This window comes from Lissotriton vulgaris, chromosome 4_1 (genome assembly GCF_964263255.1).
Source record: "Lissotriton vulgaris chromosome 4_1, aLisVul1.2, whole genome shotgun sequence".
In the NCBI taxonomy this organism is placed as follows: domain Eukaryota; kingdom Metazoa; phylum Chordata; class Amphibia; order Caudata; family Salamandridae; genus Lissotriton; species Lissotriton vulgaris.
The window spans coordinates 504,031,005-504,053,166 of NC_141691.1; positions in this window are offsets into that span (position 1 = coordinate 504,031,005).

Below are 22,162 nucleotides of genomic sequence, written 5' to 3' on the forward strand. Positions count from 1 at the left end.
GTGGTATATTCAAACACAGAATTTAAAAATCACCTTCACTAAAAGATGTATTTTACCATTCTGAGTGCGGGCACACTAAATTCGTTTTCCACCATGTTCCCTGGGTGAGTTAGGATTATAAGATGTTATAATCAAACTGCCCATTCTGTCCTACGGGGACAGGTAGCCTTGCAATAGTGAAAAACACAATTGGCTGCAATTCACTATCAGGACATGCCACAAAAACCAGGGCATGTCCTACCTTTTACTTACAATGCACCCTGGACTTGAGCCTACCTTAAGGGTGACTAACATGTTTAAAAGGGAAGGTTTAGGGACTGCTAAGGGGGTGCACTTACCAAGTCAACATGGCAGTACTAGACTGCACACGGCTCTGCAGTGGCAGGCCTGAGACACACTTTATAAGCTGCTTCAGTGGGTGGCATAATCAATGCTGCAAGCCCACTAGCAGCATTTGATCTACAGGCCCTGGGCACACATGGTGCACTGTACTCGGGCCTGACAAGTAAATCAAATAAGTCAACCATGGAGTCACTAATCCATTACAACAATTTACAATAGGGAGTACTTTCACTGTGGCACTGAATATCAGTGGCACAGTGCCCAAAGCAAGTAAAACCAGCAAAAACATATAAAAAAAAACGAAGAGACAACAGCGAAAAATGGAAGGGAGACTCACACCAATGGTACCAGGTCTAACACTCCCTCAGTTCAACAAATTGAATCGCGGCCTCTAGATCTGCCACCTGTTCTTCAGTGAGGGTTGGGAGAGACACCTTATTCAGGAACTCCAAAGTTTCAGTCCGGTCTGCTTCTGGTGCACAACATGTAGTTAATTCCTATACTTGCATTAAAATAGTGGTCCCGTCTACAGACCAAAGCATCAGTATAAGTGGTGGGGGGCATTCCCGGCATAGGAACCAGGCCAGGTGCCTACCTGATTTGTCGCCCTCCCTGTGTAGGAGCTGACAATATTCACATCTGGTGAATCAATCTAGTTTTTCCCACACCTCTCCCACTCTGCACTCTGTGCATAGTAGAGCCTCACTTTGCCACTCCTGTTCTTGTCCACTCTGTTGTAGTCTGGTTAACTCACCTTCTACTTCAGTGAACTCCCGCTCTCACCCTCTAGCCGTCTCCAGATGTCCCTATTCTGGACAGGTATTCTCCATGTGTGATCACTTTTAGTGTGTCTCATTCCACCCCACGTTAGCTGCGGATAACCAGTTAATAGTGAAAAAGCCTTTTATGACCTCTCTAATCTCTTCTCTAAATACCACGTCCCAAAAGGCTTCCAGTCGTAGGTGCCACAGTGGTAGCCCTTGTCTGCTGCGCTCCATCCCTCATTCCAGCAATGCTGGGGCATGGTCCAATAAGTAGCAGCCCAGTATACTACTCGGGGCCCCAGCTGAGGAAGCCTCCTCGGAAATCAGAAATCTATCGAGTCTACTAAAGACAGTCCAGGATGGGGCATAGCAGATGTACCCAGGTGCAGTTGGGTGCTGTTTGTGCCAAATGTCCACACAGTGTAGGTGTGCCATTACGAAGCACATGGCTACTGACATGTTTGGTTTGTTGTTTAGTATTGGGGGGTGTCTATCTAGGGTACCATCCAACATAGAATTGAAGTCTCCTGCCCATATTAGTGGCTCCCCCATGTAGGGGATCAGCAGTCTTACTAGTTCCAGATAAAATGTACCGTCATCTACATTCGGGCATAGACATTCACCAGCAAATCTCCACGTAATCCAGCACGCCGTGCACCACAACATATCTTCCCTCGACGTCTGCTTTGTACCATGGATCTGGAATGGCACTTATGGGGCTACTGTGAAGTAAAGCAAAGTTTTTTCCCAATGGGAGATCAAGTTATCCAAGATTCAAAAATATTCAAAGACTTATCTTACTCAGTTTGCATCACTCACTCAAGTATCCACATATTGCTCGGGGAACACTTACCAAAGAAAAAACATAATTTATGTAAAAATATACATTTTATTTCAATAAAAACATATGAATCCATATACAGTTATAATTAAAAATTCACACAATATACAATAAAACCACCTAATGTGGAAATGGAGAAAAAATGGGAAAAGACAGTAGTATTTCTCTTAGTCTTGTTAATTCGGACCCTCTGTTTGACAACACTGGGAAGGATTTTCCTTCCTTATACCCAATTGTTTGCTGACAACTCCGAATTTAACCCTTCGTAAATGTGTTGACGCGTTTCGGAAGCCTTGAGTGATTATGCCTCCTTCTTCAGGACAGTGTCTATGGTTTTCTCCACAATCAATGTATCACCTAATACACAAATAAAACACTTCTTTTAGCCTACATTCCAATGATTGGACCTTTAAATGTTATTAACACAATCAATGTATCACCTAATACACAAATAAAACACTTCTTTTAGCCTACAATACAATGGTTGGACCTTTACATGCTATTAAAACAACAAGCAATCTTTGCTCTATACCGTATTATTCACATTGTTTACATGATCATCGTCTCTATCCAATGCACATAATTGTACTTTATTGACCGTTGATCTTTATGGGTATTTATCTATATAAATCCCATAATTTTTTACATATAGATGTTTTTCCATTATGTGGCGAGTATTGCCCCGGCAAGAAAATCTCATTCTGCCTAGCACTCAGTCTTTTTCACACCATTCAAACCATTTTTTAACTTCACATCTGACTCACCTATGCGAATGCATCTTGGTGAATTGAGTTGTGTCAATTATTTTTCACTCTTGGGGTCGTTATGGGAATTTCTCGATCTCCCAAACTCCTGCTAAATATAAAGAGGTACAACTCATTAATCTACCCTAATCAATGTTTGGATGGGAGTCTTACTTTTATTTAGCCATTTAGCTGTTACCTTTTAAAAAATGATGGAAAGCCTCAAACGCGGTGTCTTTCAATTTATTTGCACCCGTTTTTGATTTTCCTATCGTACTCCTAGTCAGAAGAAATAATTTTTCTTTTTTCAGAATTAGTATTTTTTGCAATTTGTCCAAGTTTCATTACATACCCACCAATTCGTGAATAATTACCTCAAGGTTCTTATTATTTTGTCTGACCTCGGTTGTTTCTTGTGTTCTTTACACAAATTTAATTTCACCCTCTTGTTCTACAAAGTGCAAAAACATCTTTCAGTATTTTAATCTTAGGGGTGATTGATATACCCTCCTGAAATCACAAGCGTGCTCACCTGTTTTAAAGAGGAGACCCTTGTCTTGCGATAATCTTGGTGCAGCCGGGTAGTAGGCGCTCGTAGATGTATACAAAAACATATTTCTTTTAGTTATTTTTTAGGGTCACTATTTATTTCGCCGCAATCGTTCAAATACACTGTCATCTTATTTAAAAACTGTTTAGATAGTCTATTGTTTATGTAAAGAAGCTCGAATGTAAAGCAATTATGCTGCAATGAATTCTATCTTTCGTTTAGTTTACTTCGCGATCTTCAAAAGATTGGCGATCTACAAACACTTAGGTACTGACGTTTTCCTTATTGCTCCTGCTAAATAACATACATATTGGGATACCCCTTACACAAGTCGTCACGCTTATTTTTCTTTTCTAGTTTTAACTAACGTGGTGCTACTCTTACCTCGTTTAGTTAGCCAGCAGATTTTCCCGGAGTGCTTCGTGTGCGTCTGTGAGATCGCCGTTAGGATTGAATAAGGGCTCGTTTAGCGCGCGCTGTCGACTTTTAATCATGTCAGTTGTACACGGGATCCCGCACTAGGCAGGCCCCTTTTTTTTAAACATCTCGAGTCACGAAAAACTTTATTGTTCCAAAACTAAACGCGGTTTTGTCATGTTGCCAAAATCATACCTTAGTTCTAAATTTTAACTAAGATAATATATATTCCTTTTTGTATCCTGACTTAACAATATTGGTAACTCCTACTGTTATGTTATAGAATTAATTGCAATGTACTATATCTAAAATTATAAAAAGGAGGAATTTTAAAATCTTGCATTTTGTCCACATGTAGACAACAAGAAAAGGGGTCCTAATAAAAAAACTTTCCTTTTGTTAACCACATTCCTACATTTAAGTAAGGGTGATGCTAGGACTCCCTATTCTTTATGTCCACTTCATTTTTTCAAAACAGTTATAATAGCATAAATGCCCGAAAATGATCGTGCACAATGTTCCTTGTCCTAAAGCAGAATTTCTTATATGAAATATAGGATGTTTATTCCTAGTATCACGAATATCCTATATTTAGACAGCAATTCTTCCTTCGTGTTCAAACCTTTATTGACTGTATTTAATGTAGAAATGTACCATTGCTCTCTGTTTTTCCTTTTTGTGTCTATATTGCCGCCTCTTTTGGATGCGATAATCTTCTCTATCACAAACCAAGAGAACTCAGTATGTTTGTGTTTCAGTTTGGTAAAATGTTCATTCATGGGGGCGTTTTCTTTACATGTTTTAAGGGCCGATCTATGCTCTAATAGGCGTAGCTTTATTTCTCTTCCTGTCTCGCCTACATACGCTAATTTGCAGGGGCATAGTAGGATGTAAATTAAGTTGCTGCTTCTGCAGTTGTTCAATGTTTTAGATGTCATGGTATAGTTGCTGTAGGTTAATGCTTTGGTGACAATACAGTTCTCACATATTGAGCAATTACTGCATTTGTACTTGCCTACCGCTCTTGTTCCATCCATGGTCATCTGATTATTCTGGTTTCCCTCTCTATATGTATGTACTAGGTTTTGGCGAATGTTTTCATTACGCCTGAATGCAAAGATTGGTTTAGGGAGATTATCTTCTTTCCCATCATTTAAAATGGTCCAACTTTAATAGATGACATTTTTCAGTTTGTTGCTGATGTTGGAGAATTGACTCACAAACACCAGTTTTGAGTCAGTCACGGGCCGTTTCTTTTGATTAGGTTCAGGGTGTATCATACTCTCCCGATTGTAGAATCGTGCCCTTTTGCATGAATTCTTTATGAGTTTTTTAAGATATCCTCTATCTTTTAACTTTTCTGTCAGTTTTTCTGCATGTTTAAGGTAATCATCCATATTGGAGCAGTTCCTCCTCAGTCGGAGGAACTGCCTAAATGGTACATTGTCCCGTTGGGATCGTGGGTGGTAGCTACTATAGTGTAGTAGTGTGTTTTTATCAGTGGGCTTGGTGTACAATTCCACCTATAAAATTCCCTCTCTATTTTTGATGGTTATGTCAAGGAAGTTTACTGAGTTCCTGTCATACATGGCTGTAAATCTTAGATTTCTATCGCCTAGGTTCAACCACTCTAAAAATTCATCAAGGGTATCTGTTTGACCTTTTCAGATAAAGAAAATATTGTCAATGAAACGACGCCACAAGGTGATGTTATCAGAAAAGGGCGCCGCTTCATTGAAGACATGTTTCTCCTCAAATTTGGCAACGCATAGACATGCCAAGCTCGGCGCACAGGTTGCTCCCATGCTAGTGCCCTTACATTGAAGGAACAGCTCATCTTTAAATGGGAACATGTTATTCTCTAACACCAAGCTGATACACTGCATGATAAAGTCCTTACTGTAGCCTCCGAGGTCTGCATTCTCAAGGATGTCATCGATGACAACAATGGTGTTATCTTGCGGTATATTGGTGTATAACGCCTCTATATCGAGGGTCACCATAATTTGATTGTCGGGATTATATGCCAATCCATTTATCATAGAGATCATGTGTGCTGAATCTCGCACATATGATTTTTGTTGGAATACGAGGGGTTTCATAAAAGTGTCCGCATATTGGCTAAGTGGTTCAAGACGTGAGCCAATGCAACTGACTATGGGTCTCATGGGCGGATTGTCTAGATTCTTGTGTATTTTTGGGAGACCGTATATGGCCGGTATCCTGGCATCTTTGTTGTATAAGAAATCATGTTCAGCTTTGCAGATCCATCCCTTTTCTAGAGCACCTTTAACAGTTTCCATGACCTCTCTGTTCAAAGAGTCTAGTTTAGACAATGGGACCTTTTGATAATGTTCCTTCACTTCTAATAAATCCGTCATCTTTGCATTGTAGTCCTCTGTGTTAAATACGACCACACCTTCGCCTTTATCGGCAGGCTTGATAGTAAGCTGCAGGTTGTTTTTTAATTCCATCATTGCTTTCCTATGTTCTTTAGACATATTGTTGGTGTCAGGATAAGCATGCTCTATAATTTGCCTTACTTTGGATTCAACTACTTTTTCAAAGATCTCAACATTTTTACCTACTTGAGAAATAGCAGGTGTGAAAACAGATGTTTTTCTAAGGCCTGAAATGTTAGTGGTTGGGTTATACTCTTTATCTTCAAAAAATTATTTTAGTCTAATTTTTAAGAAAAATGCTTTAAGATCTTTTTCTAAACTAAACGTATTGACATTTGCAGTAGGGGCAAAGGTAAACCCTCTCTCTAAAACTTCTAGTTCTATTTTGCTTAGGGTATGATATGAAAGATTAATGATTGGAAATTTCTGTGTTTCACTTGGATCTAGCGACAATATCGCTGGCTCCTTGTGTTGGGATACTCCTGAGGGTCCTGGTTATGTTGATAATTCATTCTGTTGCCCCCTTGTTGTACCTGATGTTGCTTTCTCTGGTACTGTCCCCTGTACTGGTATGGTCTCCCCCCCCTCCTTTGGCGATTTTCTAAAAAAGAGTTTCCTCCATTAAGTTCACTTGTATATCCACCATAACCAGAGGAAGAGCCTTCTTCTTCACTACTCAAGCCTGATGTCTCTGAAAAAGTAACACATTTTGTTTTTTTAAACCTTTATTATACCTTCACATAGTTACACAGCAGTTTGCCTACAACCCAAAGGGCCGGCCGCTAATAAATGAACATTGGAAGTCATGCATAAAGTAAGTCCACATTGTAAACACGCTGCTAAGGGCAAAAGGTGCATCATACGGTTGAGTGAAAGGTATATAATCAATATCATGTTGCAAGTCAAATAAGGTTTTGTTTTTTTGTTTTTTATGAAAATAATAAAAATAACAATCAGGAAATCACAATGCGGTCATCTAGAAGTAGTAGTGCGGTTTAGCTGTATGAAAGATTCACATGACAGTATGTGTTGCTATCTGTTATCAGGAATCTCAAGCCAGAGTGAAGGGAGGCTATATCCCTACATCAACGCGTAACTGTGTAGTAGTCCCTATCCTCCCTCTTACCCTTCAACCTACCCCTCCCTCATCATCCGACTCTAACTGGTCGTCCTCTGGCAGAGGGGCACAAATTTCACCGCGGTACACATTCCATGGGGACCATATCTTATTCCATTTCCCCGGGCACGCACGGCTCAAGTATACCGCCCTCTCTGTCACCATTATCTTGTCCATATTCATGCACCACTGCGACTTCGTCGGTAGTTCTGCCGCCCTCCAACGCTGAGCAATATCTCTCTTAGCCACAATCATGCCTAACGCTACCCAGAGTTGGCCATATCTGGACAGGTCAGTTGGTCCCCATACATTTAAGAGACATCGCCTCGGTTCTGGAAGGAGCGAGGTCTCTAGAGTCTGTGACACAGTGCGTAGTATTTGTCTCCAGTAATTTTGTATGCGTGGGCATTCCCAGATTGTGTGGAAAAAGGAACCCTCCTCCCCACAGCCACGGAGACAGAAAGGATGTTGTATTCTGTGGATGCGATGTAAGAGTGTCCTTGTATAATATACTCTGTGTTGGACCTTAAGCTGTATGAGTCTCAGCCTGGCTGAGATGCCTACCTCTTTTGGAGACGCCAGTGCCTCATTCCATTCGTGCTCATCCAGGGTGTCCACTTCCCCTTTCCATCTTTCTTTCAGGGGGGCCAGCGGGTCAGGTAAGTTATTCAGGAGTTTACGTTAAGTCAGTGACGTCGCTCTTTCTATCATAAAATCAGTTAGGAGACGATCCTCCAGCGGGGAGGATTCTGGTAGAACCGACCCGGAGGGGACGGCTGCAAGCAGAGCATGGCGTATCTGAACGTAACGGTATGATTCATGTGGCCCCAGATCGTACAATTCCCTCAGGCGGTTGAATGAGATGACTTCACCCCGCTCCCACATGTCGCCCACCGTGGATATCCCAATGGAATTCCAGTGAGAGAAGCCCCTACTGTATCTCAGGTTTCCCAAGGCACGTGTGTCCCAGAGTGGGGTGAGTTTGGTCATTTTCCCCTTCCAGCCCAGCACGGCCAGCGCCACATGCCACAACGACACCGTAAGTTTGGTAGGCCCCGTTAATGTTCTTACTTTACGTCGGTCGTAGAGTGGGGCAAGCATGTTGTTGATGCCCAGTTGTGCCCTATCTGTTTGGAAAGCTGGGTCAGTCTGTGAGGCACGTATCCACTGGTTAATGGGCTTGAGATGCGCCACCCAGTAATATAGGTGAAGATTCGGCAACGCAATCCCACCATCATACCAGCCCCTGTGTAGCTTGGCTTGCGCTATGCGTGCCGGGCGATTGCTCCACAGCAGACCAGAGACAACTGCCGCCATCTTTTTAAAGTACCCCGGTGCCACCGGAAAAGGTGTGTTGTCTAGTATATACAGAAAGCGGGGCACGGACATCATTTTATATAGCGCTGCTTTTCCCAGCATTGTTAATGGTAACCCCGCCCAGAACTTGACGTCTTGCTTAAGCCGTTCCAGTGGTGGCGCCAGATTTAATTGCATAAATTCCAGTGGGTCTCGTGTGACATGGATCCCCAAATACTTGAAAGAGGAGCCAGCTAACCTCAGGGGGCAGCCTTGTCGGGTGCCTCTCCCCAGCGAAAATGTACGAGAAATGTGGCCATTCGCCACTACATGTGCCATCGGTTTCGTATATAGCAGCCTAATCCATTATATAAATTTTGAGCCGAAGCCCATACAGGACAAAACCTCAAAGAGGTAGTTCCATTCCACTAGGTCTGCGTTTAACAAGGAGATGGGGCGATATGAGGAGCAATCTTCCTGTGGCTTCCCGGGTTTGGGTATCGCTACTATAGTGGCCGTTCTTTGATCGAGTGGAAGCTCACCCCTCTCTCTGCATTCCTCGTACATGTTGAGCAAGTATGTACTGAGCTCCTCGGACTGGGACTGGTACCATTCCACTGGAATGCAATTCGGTCCAAGAGCTGTGCCAGGTTTGAGCGCTCGTATGGCCAGCTGTATTTCATCACTGGTTACGGCCACATCCAGGTCGGCTATTGCCTCTGGTTGCAATACTGGGATTTCCATTCTACTCAGTGCTTCCCGTGCCATGTCCGCGGTCACTACCGTTTCTGGAGTATATACCTGCTCAAAATGCGCAGCCAATGATTCCACTATCTGTTCAGGGTTGGTTTGCGTTGCGCCGTTGCTATCCCTCACTTGTTGAATCCCTCTGGAACTACCCCCCTCTTGTCGAGCCAGGCCAACATCTTTCCCCCCTTATCGCCCAAATCATATATCCGATTCTGTGTATCGGCAATGTGCCCCTTCACCATATGGCGAACATGTTCTGTGTATAGTCGCTGATGGAGTGCAAGGGTATGTGCCGTGTCCACTGTGGGGTGAGCCTCATGCAAAGTTGTTAAGTCACGTAGTGTCAACTCAAGCTTAGACTGTTCAGCCGTCTGTTCCTTTTTATGGGCCGCGATAGAGCTTATAGCTTGCCCCCTCAATACCGCCATGTAGGCTTCCCATAGCACCTCGGAGGAGGCCACAGTAGCCACATTTTCATCGAAATACTGTGTTGTAGCCTTCTGGAGGGTTTTTCTGATTTTCGGGATTTTGAGGTATGATGCTTGAATGGGGTACATACGGTTACGTGATTTTGTCTGGGTGGAAACGGTTAGGGTGATTGGAGAGTGGTCTGAAATGCCTCGAGGGTGTATGTCTGCAGTATCTACGTGTTGTAGCCCTACACCCAAAGCCAGAAAGTAATCTATCCGGGAAAGACTGTTATGGACTGTGGAGTGGAACGTGTACTGTTTGTCCTGGGGGTGGACGTGACGCCAGATGTCTACTAACTCCATTGCTGTCAGGAATCGCTGAAACCGGGAGGGCCCCCCAGGTGAAGCTGTTGTTGGGAATCTGTCAAGCTGTGAATCCACTACTGCATTGAAATCCCCACCCAAAATTACATCGCTCCCGGGGAGAGACAATAAAAAGTCACTAAGAGCTGGAAGCATTATTGAGTGAAGGGATGGCGGGATGTACACTGAAACCACAGTTAGGGGGAGACCTTCCCATTGCCCCTGCAAGGCTGCAAAGCAACCCTGACCATCAGTTTTCGTGCTCAGTGGAATGAATTGTGAGGATTTTTTAATCAAAATAAAATTGATGTAAACTCCGAGTGTGCCACCATCCTGTACCCTCTCCTATCTAAGGCCTTATTGGCCCCTCCCGTCAAGTGTGTCTCCTGTATTAGCGCCAACTGGGGTTTTTGCCTCTTCAACGCATTTAGTACCAGGCCGCGTTTCACCTTATCCCCAAGCCCCCGCACATTCCACGAGAGTATTCTAAGGGAGGAACCACCCGACCGTGACTCAGCGTTCCCCGCGGTACTTAGCTGCTCATCTGCCATTTCCAATCATGCAGACACATACAAACAATTCTCGAAGGATCAATCGTACCTGTAGGTGTATCCTTCCAGCTATAGCACATACACAGCGAGCACCAATTTCTGACCGACTTAGTGAATTTCCAACCAAGAACCAACATCCCCCCCACCCATTCCCTCCCTGCCTCCCTGCTTAACGGACCTTCAACTCCCCGCCTCCCCAACTGAGCAGAGCGCTTAACCCATCCCAAAAACAGAGTACTTGCACATTGGGGGAGAGTGTCTCCCCGAGCAGGCGGCTCCCCTGCTCCCCTCGGAGTACCCAGGCCGGCGTCCATTAACGACCTGTATGTATAGACAGTCTATCAGGGAGTCAGTGTCAAAGTTATTCACGGGCTGCTCATATTATTTTCCCCCCGCAGCTTCAGACAGGTCCGGTGTCAGTGATTTACTCGCGCCTCTTCTATCTGAAGTTTGTGAGCCAGGCCGGCTATCGTTTCGGTGTCTGTGATGCATTCTGTCGGACTTGCGTTCTACTGTGCGCCAGCCTTTAAGCCAGTCTCTTGCCGCCTCGGGGGAATAAAAAAAACAAACTTTCTTATCAGTGACCACCCGTAGCCGAGCCGGGAACAACATGGAGTATGGCAAATCTTGCTCACACAACGTCTTTTTTACTTCTAAAAAAGTCCTTCTCCGTCGTGTTACCTCCGCTGTGTAGTCCGGAAAAAAGGATATTCGTGAGTTTTGAATTTGGATGGCTGGTGTTAAAAAGTCTCGCTAGGATCGGGTGCGGAGAGGCCCCTGGTTTCGGTGTTCCCCCTGGTACTCTGTGGGCCCGTTCCACAGTGAAGAAGTTTGAAAGACCCTTGGGGGCTAGCTGGTTCTTGATCAAGTCCTCCACATATAAGTCTATAGCTCCTGTGGTTTCAGATTCCGGGACCCCCAAAATACGAACGTTGTTCTGCCGGGAACGTCCTTCATGATCGTCCAGCTTTTCCTTGAGCAGCTTGTTGTCGGCCTGTAATTTCTCCATTTCGACCTGCAAACTGAGACGTCCTCCACCAAAGATTTAGCCACCATCTCCACTTGCTTCACCCTTTCGCTCATCTTCTGGAGGTCCGCCCGTATCAGGGTCATTTCTGTTGCGGTTGTCCCCACTGTTGCCTGTACCTGGGCCAAGGCGTGCAATACGTCCTCCAGAGTGGCCTTCTTCGCACCTTCTCCTTCTGTGCTTTTGCCCAGAAATTTGCGCTGCTCCGTCTTGGAGAGTGATTGTTTCTCAAAGGCAAATTTATCAAGCTTAGCTTGGGTGGAGGTATTTCTGGACCCTTTGCCCGCCATAGTATTACACTAGTACTTTCAGCCAACGGCGGTCCTTTGTTGAAGGAGTGTTCGCAGCGAACGGTCCGTCGGGCGGTACGAGTTTTAATGGCGCCCAGTCCTCTCAGTTGTTAGGCTTCCCACAGTCGGGTCTGCACTCTGTACTCCACTCGTGATAGTTACTCAGGATCTAGTTCCAAGATTGCGGTACAGGTCGCCCGGCCCTGCAGACGAGAAAGTTTGTGCCCACAGTGGCGGACGGGATAGAAAATGGCGGCGACTACGCACTTACTTTTCAGGCTTCAGTTGCAATTAGCGTCGCCGTCATCCACTGCAAAGTCTTGACGTTGGAGCGATATGCTAAGCCCTTTGAGGAAATATACATTTTTGGTCAAGTTATGTTCCCTATCGTGTACCCCACCGTCTCCATGTACCAGCTTAAAGTGCATGTAACTTCCCTCCTGTGCCAGCTATGAAGACGCAAATACATTTGCGTCCAACGTTAACATGTTCTCTTTCAGACCCACCCTGAATGGGTTGAATAGTCCGTTCCTAAGTATGCTATGCCAACGTCTTTTTGTGGTGTACTTTACACGTTTTTCAGCTCTGGCGAAGTAGGCCCTGAATTCTGCCATCGAACCTTTTTCCTGCCTTCTGACTCTGAAAGCCTCAGCCCAGGCTGCCTCTGTACTCGTGACCTCTGCCTTACTTCCAGCGCGGCCCACCGCGCTTAGCTCAGCCTGCTGCCTGCCAAGACTGAATTCAACCTTCGAATTATCTGTTCCGCTCCTCGAAAATGCATTCCTGCCTACTAGTTTAAGTAAACATCCCCCCAGCTGCAGAGCAAAAGGGCCCGGCCTCACTGTCTCTGTGCAAGTAATTCATAGCCTCTGTTACCATGCTCCCATGGAAGGCCCATGCCCCCACGCTTCTCATGCAGACACTTAGGCGCTTATACACGCACTCACAGTCAGTATAGAATAGCTCCTGCCCCATAGACCTTTTCCGTTTAGATAATATGGTTCCCAAACATCAGATATCAGATATGATAGAAGTACGAGTTGATCTGACATGCCAGACTTCTGTCTCTTTCCGCCAGTGTAAATGTCAAGTCCCCCTGCACCCTCTGGTTACACGTCAATTACACGTCATGCAGCTGCGCGCGCATCCAAGCCTCAGATTTCTGCTGACATTGCAACATTTCTGCTTTGTGCCACCCACTTGTGACACCTACCTGTGACGTTTCTAGCACACACCTCTAGTTCACGCCTAGTTCCCGCCTTCTGATTACGTATTACTAACACGTGGATGCTGTTATCTTGTCTTCTCTCAGCTGTTACGCCTACTATATTGGTTTCTATGATGTGATTTAAGTATATAAGCTATGTATTGTCAATAAAAGATTGCTCTATCCCTTCCTGAACCCCTGTGGTTGCAGGAACATGATATCCAGTTCTAGAACCATTCCTTTTTAAGGAATAAAACCCCTAAGAACTCTAACACCACGGACTCTGCCTTTTTCTTTCCGAATGAGTTATTATTGATTAAGTACTTACCTGCATAGAAATTAAGACGGTAAATCAAATATTTACCACACCTTATGCGATCTGTAAGGAGCTGTAGACTTCCATCGCCGTTTTCGTGGTGTCCGTACTCGCTGCGGGCACTTCTGGTTAACAGCGCCGACGAGGCTCCACTTCCGCCCGGGCAGTTTCCAAACCAGCCGCCGCAGCTGCACTCACGCCACCAGGGTGCACACAGAGGTCGCTGTTTCCTCCAGTTTCCGGGTCTTCGATACTCCCAAACTTTTCCTCCAAGTGCCGTTTGGTCACCGGACCCGGGGCATCTCTTCTGGGTTTGTTTTTGTGCGGATAGGCATGCGGTTTGATGCGGGAAGCCGACTTACTCCGGGAGCCTCTCTAGTTTGCTGCCGCCATCATCGGCTGCTAGCCACGCCCCAAGTAACACATTTTTTAGTGCCTCTGTTATAAATAGGTCTATTCTCCAGATTTCTCTCCTCCCTGGGATGTTGAAAGTAGTCTTTGTTTGTGTAGGGGTAGCCCATTTCTAAACTGTATTTATTAACATCCTTTTTTAATTTTAAAGTTTTTTTGTTTATCAGATAATCCCTTTATCCGTCAATTTCCAAATTTTAATCATCCAAGCGTTTTTTAGCAACATCTACTGCTGACATCTCTTGGAGTGCAAGTTCTAGTTTTTCTATCTCTTTTCTTTCTATGACTACTCTCTCTTGTGCTGTTTTAATAATTAACAGGATCCAGTCCCTACTGCATCTATTAGCAATATGCGTCCAGATTTCTAAAAACTTTTTGTTGTCTGTAAATAACCCTGGTTCATTACGAACCTGGAGACCCATGGGTGACACTCCTGATCTCGCATATTGCACCAAGAACTCCGCATGGAGTTCTGTCCTCACAGATTTTTTCTTAAGGTTCAGGACACTTCCCCATTTATCGTTGTTACCTGTAACAACCACAATCTTATTAGTACTGTTGGTTGAAGACCCAACTATTTTGTTGAATTGATCCTCTGTGAACCCAAGGGTTTTAAAAGGGTCCATGGTTTTATGAACTTCTACGGTCTGTCACTAAAGAGTGATCAATTTGTTATAGAGATTGCTCTCCAGCCACGTGGCTGTACTCAGTAGTTTTAATCCAAAGAGAGGGGCTCGGTATTACCCAAAGGGAAATAGAGCACCAGTATACTGTCAAGTAAAGCAAAGTTTTTTCCCAATGGGAGATCAAGTTATCTAAGATCCAAAAGAATTCAAAGACTTATCTCACTCAGTTTGCATCACTCACTCAAGTATCCACATATTGCTCGGGGAACACTTACCAAAGAAAAAACATTATTTATGTAAAAATATACATTTTATTTCAATAAAAAACATATGAATCCATATACAGTTATAATTAAAAATTCACACAATATACAATAAAACTACCTAATGTGGAATTGGAGAAAAAATGGGACAAGACAGTAGTATTTGTCTTAGTCTTGTTAATTCGGACCCTCTGTTTGACAACACTGGGAAGCATTTTCCTTCCTTATACCCAATTGTTTGCTGACAACTCCGAATGTAACCCTTCGTAAATGCGTTGACGCGTTTCGGAAGCCTTGAGTGATTATGGCCTCCTTCTTCAGGACAGTGTCTATGGTTTTCTCCACAATCAATGTATCACCTAATACACAAATAAAACTCTTCTTTTAGCCTACATTCCAATGATTGGACCTTTACATGTTGTTAACACAATCAATGTATCACCTAATACACAAATAAAACACTTCTTTTAGCCTACAATCCAATGGTTGGACCTTTACATGCTATTAAAACAACAAGCAATCTTTGCTCTATACCGTATTATTCACATTGTTTACATGGTCATCGTCTCTATCTAATGCACATAATTGTACTTTATTGACCGTTGATCTTTATGGGTATTTATCTATATAAATCCCATAGTTTTTTACTTATAGATGTTTTTCCATTATGTGGGGAGTATTGCCCCGGCAAGAAAATCTCATTCTATCTAGCACTCAGTCTTTTTGACACCATTCAAACCATTTTTTAACTTCACATCTGACTCACCTATGCAAATGCATCTTGGTGAATTGAGTTGTGTCAATTATTTTTCACTCTTGGGGTCGTTATGGAATTTCTCGATCTCCCAAACTCCTGTTAAATATAAAGAGGTACAACTCATTAATCTACCCTAATCCATGTTTGGATGGGAGTCTTACTTTTATTTAGCCATTTCGCTGTTACCTTTTAAAAAACGATGGAAAGCCTCAAACGCGGTGTCTTTCAATTTATTTGCACCCGTTTTCGATTTTCCTATCGTACTCTTAGTCAGAAGAAATAATTTTTCTTTTTTCAGTACTAGTATTTTTTGCAATTTGTCCAAGTTTCATTACATACCCACCAATTTGTGAATAATTACCTCAAGATTCTTATTATTTTGTCTTACCTCGGTTGTTTCTTGTGTTCTTTACACGAATTTCATTTCACCCTCTTGTTCTACAAAGTGCAAAAACATCTTTCAGTATTTTAATCCTAGGGGTGAGTGATATACCCTCCTGAAATCACAAGTGTGCTCAACTGTTTTAAAGAGGAGACCCGTGTCTCGTAGCTTTATACAAAAACATATTTCTTTTAGTTATTTTTTAGAGTCACTATTTATCTAGCCGGAATCGTTCAAATACACCGTCATCTTATTTAAAAACTGTTTAGATAGTCTATTGTTTATGTAAAGAAGCTTGAATATAAAGCGATTAAGCTGCAAATAATTTGATCTTTCGTTTAGTTTACTTTGCGATCTTCAAAAGATTGGCGATCTACAAACACTTAGGTACTGACGTTTTCCTTATTGCTCCTACTAAATAACATACCTAATGGGATACCCCCTACACAAGTCGTCACGCTTTTTTTTTCTTTTCTCTTTTTTACTAACGTGGTGCTACTCTTACCTCGTTTAGTTAGCCGGCAGATTTTCCCGGAGTGCTTTGTGTGTGTCTGTGAGATCGCCGTTAGGATTGAATAAGGGCTCGTTTAGAGCACGCTGTCGAATTTTAATCACGTCAGTTGTACACGTGATCCCGCGCTAGGCAGGCTCCTTTTTTTTTAAACTTCTCGCGCCATGAAAAACTTTATTGTTCCACAAGTAAACGCGGTTTTCTCATGTTGCCAAAATCGTACCTTAGTTCTACATTTTAACTGAGATAATATCAATTCCTTTTCGTATCCTGACTTAACATTATTGGTAACTCCTACTGTTATGTTATAGAATTAATTGCAATGTACTATATCTAAAATTATAAAAAGGAGGATATTTAAATTCTTGCATTTTGTCCACATGTAAACAACAAGAAAAGGGGTCCTTATAAAACAAACTGTCATCGATGACATCCTTGAGAATGCAGACCTCGAAGGCGCCAGTAAATACTTTATCATGCAGTGTATCAGCTTGGTGTTAAAGAATAACATGTTCCTATTTAAAGATGAGTTGTTCCTTCAATGTAAGTGCACTAGCATGGGAGCAACCTGTGCGCCGAGCTTGGCATGTCTATACGTTGCCAAATTTGAGGAGAAACATGTCTTCAATGAAGCGGCGCCCTTTTCTGATAACATCACCTTGTGGCGTTGTTTCATTGACGATATTTTCTTTATCTGGGAAGGTCAAACAGATACCATTGATGAATTTTTAGAGTGGTTGAACCTAGGCGATAGAAATCTAAGATTTACAGCCATGTATGACAGGAACTCAGTAAACTTCCTTGACATTACCATCAAAAATAGAGAGGGAGTTTTAGAGGTGGAATTGTACACCAAGCCCACCGATGAAAACACACTACTACATTATAGTAGCTACCACCCACGATCCCAACGTGACAATGTACCATTTGGGCAGTTCCTCCGACTGAGGAGGAACTGCTCCAATATGGATGATTACCTTCAACATGCAGAAAAACAGACAGAAAAGTTAAAAGATAGAGGATATCCTAAAAAACTCATAAAGAATTCATGCAAAAGGGCACGATTCTACAATCGGGAGAGTATGATACACCATGCACATAATCAAAAGAAACAGCCCGTGACTGACTCAAAACTGTATTTGTGAGTCAATTCTCCAACATCAGCAACAAACTGAAAAATGTCATCAATTCAAGTTGGAACATTTTAAATGATGGGAAAGAAGATAAACTCCCTAAACCAATCTTTGCATTCAGGCGTAATGAAAACTTTCGCCAAAACCTAGTACATACATATAGAGAGGGAAACCAGAATAATCAGATGACCATGGATGGAGCAGGAGTGGTAGGCAACTACAAATGCAGTAATTGCTCAATATGTGAGAACTGTATTGTCACCAAAACATTAACCTACAACAACTATACCATGACATCTAAAACATTGAACAACTGCAGAAGAAGCAACTTAATTTACATCCTACTATGCCCCTGCAAATTAGCGTATGTAGGCGAGACAGGAAGAGAAATAAGGCTACGCCTATTAGAGCATAGATCGGCCTTAAAACGTGTAAAGAAAATGCCCCCATGGTTGAAGATTTTACCAAACTGAAACACAAACATACTGAGTTCTCTTGGTTTGTGATAGAGAAGATTACTGCATCCAAAAGAGGTGGCAATATAGACACAAAAAGGAAAAACAGGGAGCAATGGTACATTTCTACTTTAAATACAGTCAATAAAGGTTTGAACACGAAAGAAGATTGGATGAGAATTGCTGTCTAAACATAGGATAATCGTGAATCTAGGAATAAATATCCTATATTTCATATAAGAAATTCTGCTTTAGGACAAGGAACATTATGCACAATCATTTTCGGGCATTTATACTAATATAACTGTTTTGAAAAAATGAAGTGGATATAAAGAATAGGGAGTCCTAGCATCACCCTTACTTAAATGTAGGAATGTGGTTAACAAAAAGAAAGTTTTTTTATAAGGACCCCTTTTCTTGTTGTCTACATGTGGACAAAATGCAAGAATTTAAAAATCCTCCTTTTTTATAGTTTTAGATATAGTACATTGCAATTAATTCTATAACATAACAGTAGGAGTTACCAATAATGTTAAGTCAGGATACAAAAAGGAATTGATATTATCTTAGTTAAAATTTAGAACTAAGTATGATTTTGGCAACATGAGAAAACCGCGTTTACTTGTGGAACAATAAAGTTTTTCGTGACGCGAGAAGTTTAGTGCGGGATCACGTATACAACTGAGGTGATTAAAAATTGACAGCGCGCCCTAAACGAGCCCTTATTCAATCCTAACGGCGATCTCACAGACGCACACGAAGCACTCCGGGAAAATCTGCCGGCTAACTAAACCAGGTAAGAGTAGCACCACGTTAGTTAAAACTAGAAAAGAAAAATAAGCGTGATGACTTGTGTAGGGGGTATCCCAATATGTATGTTATGTAGCAGGAGCAATAAGGAAAACGTCAGTACCTAAGTGTTTGTAGATCGCCAATCTTTTGAAGATCGCGAAGTAAACTAAACGAAAGATCGAATTAATTGCAGCATAATCGCTTTACATTCAAGCTTCTTTACATAAACAATAGACTATCTAAACAGTCTTTAAATAAGATGACGGTGTATTTGAACGATTCCGGCTAGATAAATAGTGACCCTAAAAAATAACTAAAAGAAATTTGTTTTTGTATAAATCTATGAGCGCCTACTACCCGGGTGCACCAAGATTATCACAAGACAAGGGTCTCCTCTTTAAAACAGGTGAGCACGCTTGTGATTTCAGGAGGGAATATTAATCACCCCTAAGATTAAAATACTGAAAGATGTTTTTGCACTTTGTAGAACAAGAGGGTGAAATTAAATTTGTGTAAAGAACACAAGAAACAACCGAGGTCAGACAAAATAATAAGAACCTTGAGGTAATTATTCACGAATTGGTGGGTATGTAATGAAACTTGGACAAATTGCAAAAAATACTAGTACTGAAAAAAGAAAAATTATTTCTTCTGAATAGGTGTACAATGTCATGAGTGGTGTCACTGACCATGTCATGAGTGATGTAATATGTGACGTCATCAGCAGTGCATTGCAGGCGCGCAAGTTATAGTGAGTCCAACTAACTATAACGTGGGAATTTCAATGGTTTTATGTCAGTAAAATTTCCAGCTAACTATAACTGGTGTGAAACCTATGGTTTTTTCAGTGAATTTAATAGGTTTTTTAAATACTAATTCCTATCTATAACTGTTGTGAAACCTATGTTTTTTTTTGTGAATTTCATAGGTTTTTTAAATGCTAATTCCTAACTATATATAGGGCCTCAAACCTATGTTTTTTTCAGTGAATTTCAAAGATTTTTAAATAGCAAATTTCTATAGCTATGAAATGTAATATTTTTTATAATGAATCCTATATTGTATATTTATGTAATACTGTTTTTTTATGTATATTGTTCATGCTTTTTTATTTATTTTTATTTTTTTTTGCCCTCGAGCGCTCCCGGTGCGCGTACCGGTGAGCGCACCGGTAAGCGCAGTCATGCGGCGCGCCCCAGTGCGCATACCAGTGAGCGTCCCGTTAGCACTATTTCCACGAACGAAAACATCATCGTGACGTATCGCGTAGAAGCGTCCGCGTGATACGCACAGCGTAAGCGCACCCGGAAGCACTCGAGCGCATACGATCGTGCTACGTAAGCGCCCCGGGGCGGGTAGCGTAAGTGCGTCGGGTCATGTGACCTGAAAATAACACTTTTCATTGGTTCAAGACGGTTTTGGTTTCCAAATGATGAAAGCCCGGGTCATGTGACCTGAAAAATAACACTTTTCATTGGTTCAGGACAGTTTTGTTTTCCAAATGATGAAAGCCCCCACCTTTTTTCCTCATTCTCACTTTTTACTTTGACTGAGGAAGACCTGTTTGCAGACCTATTTGTACCTATTTTTACTGAGAAATGGCTACAGTAGCAGCAGCAGCAGGAGCATCTCAACCACCACCACCACCACAAGGACCACCACAACACCACAGTGGTGGAGAAGAAGAAGAGGAGGAGGAGGAGAGGCGGTACCTGCCTGAAGATACTATCACCTATAAGCCAAAGGAGCACATTGTCTGGGAGTTTTTTAAAATCCCAAGGGGCCTCAAGAAAGTTAATGTGCCAAAGGTTACTTGTCTGATCTGTGGCACTGTACTTTCCAGGGGGAACCCAGCCAAAAAGTATTCTTTTGGCAACAACACCATGATTCGCCACATGCAACGCCAGCACCCAAACAACTATGCAGCGGCAGAGGTCAGAGAACTGACCAGAAACCCTCCCCAATCTTCTCCCAGCACCTCCCAAAGTAAGCAACCAATTCCATCGGGTCCAGAGACAAGTGAGATGCTCCCAAACATCCAAACCCAGTTTGGAGATTTCAAAATAGTTTGCAAATTTTGTGGAAGGACAATTTGCTATGGAGAGCAGAGTATTACATTGATTAACCGTGCTGGAGACAACCACAAGTGCAAAAACAAACCTTAATTTTTTCCTGGTTTTTTTTGCACCAGTTGAGCCGTTTACAATTCCCTGTTTTTTGTTTGTCCTCATAAAAATTACAAAAAATATATAAAATTGTTCATAAAAGCCAAAAAAAGTAAAAAATGTTCCCAAAAACAATAAAAAAATATAAAACAACAAAAAGAATACAAAAAACAGTTCTTTTTAGAACTACCTCCAATTTATAAAAAAATGCTACATTTTAAAAAAACTCTGTCATTCTTTTTTCCCCATGGTACGCTTACCGGTACGCTCCCCGGTGCAAGTACCGGGCGCTCCCCCCGCGCAAATCGAAAACAATTTTTTTTTTGCCCCACGTGGCCCTTTTATGGCCTCCACATCAAACCTAGGGGGTCAGGGGGGTCTACCCTGCCCCCTTTTGGTCATTTCCCCCTTTGTTTTTGCCACCTCTTGTGTCTCGATCCTACCGAGACACAAGATGGCGGCCGCTCCGGTCTGTTTGGAATGTTGACAGACACCGGAGAGCCAATCAGCTTTCCACTCACGAACTCGCGTAGCGCGCTGGAGCACACCCCGATGCGCGTACCGGGGCGCGCTTATAGATATATATATTTATTTGAACCTAAATTACTCAAAATCCACTGGAGCACATATCTTGAGACATAGCAAAGGCACATCGGGCTACCAGTCTCTACAATTTTGCCAAGTTTGGTGGAAATCCATTCAGCCGTTCGGGCTAAAAGTGAGTCCAACCGCCCTATGGAAATTTACATGGGGAAAACACGTTTTGGGACCCCCTTTTATCTCGGCCCCCGCTTGACGAATCTCCCCCAAACTTTCAGGGAAGGAGCGGAGCGCAGCGAGGCAAATTTAAGGAAAATTACAGGAAGATTCCTCAACCGGCGCTAAAGTTATTCCCAATAGAATGTTGCGGATTTCCTATGGAAAACAATCCTAACTATAACTACCTACTGGCGACCGCCAGTAGGTAATATGGATTTGTATGTTTTTTATTGAAATAAAATGTATATATTTACATAAATAATGTTTTTTCTTTGGTAAGTGTTCCCCCGAGCAATATGTGGATACTTGAGTGAGTGATGCAAACTGAGTGAGATAAGTCTTTGAATTCTTTTAAATCTTGGATAACTTGATCTCCCATTGGGAAAAATCTTTGCTTTACTTGACAGTATACTGGTGCTCTATTTCCCTTTGGGTAATACCGAGCCCCTCTCTTTGGATTAAAACTCATGGGGCTACCCAAATTGTTACCCTTCTTGCATAGGAGGAGAATAACTGTCCTCT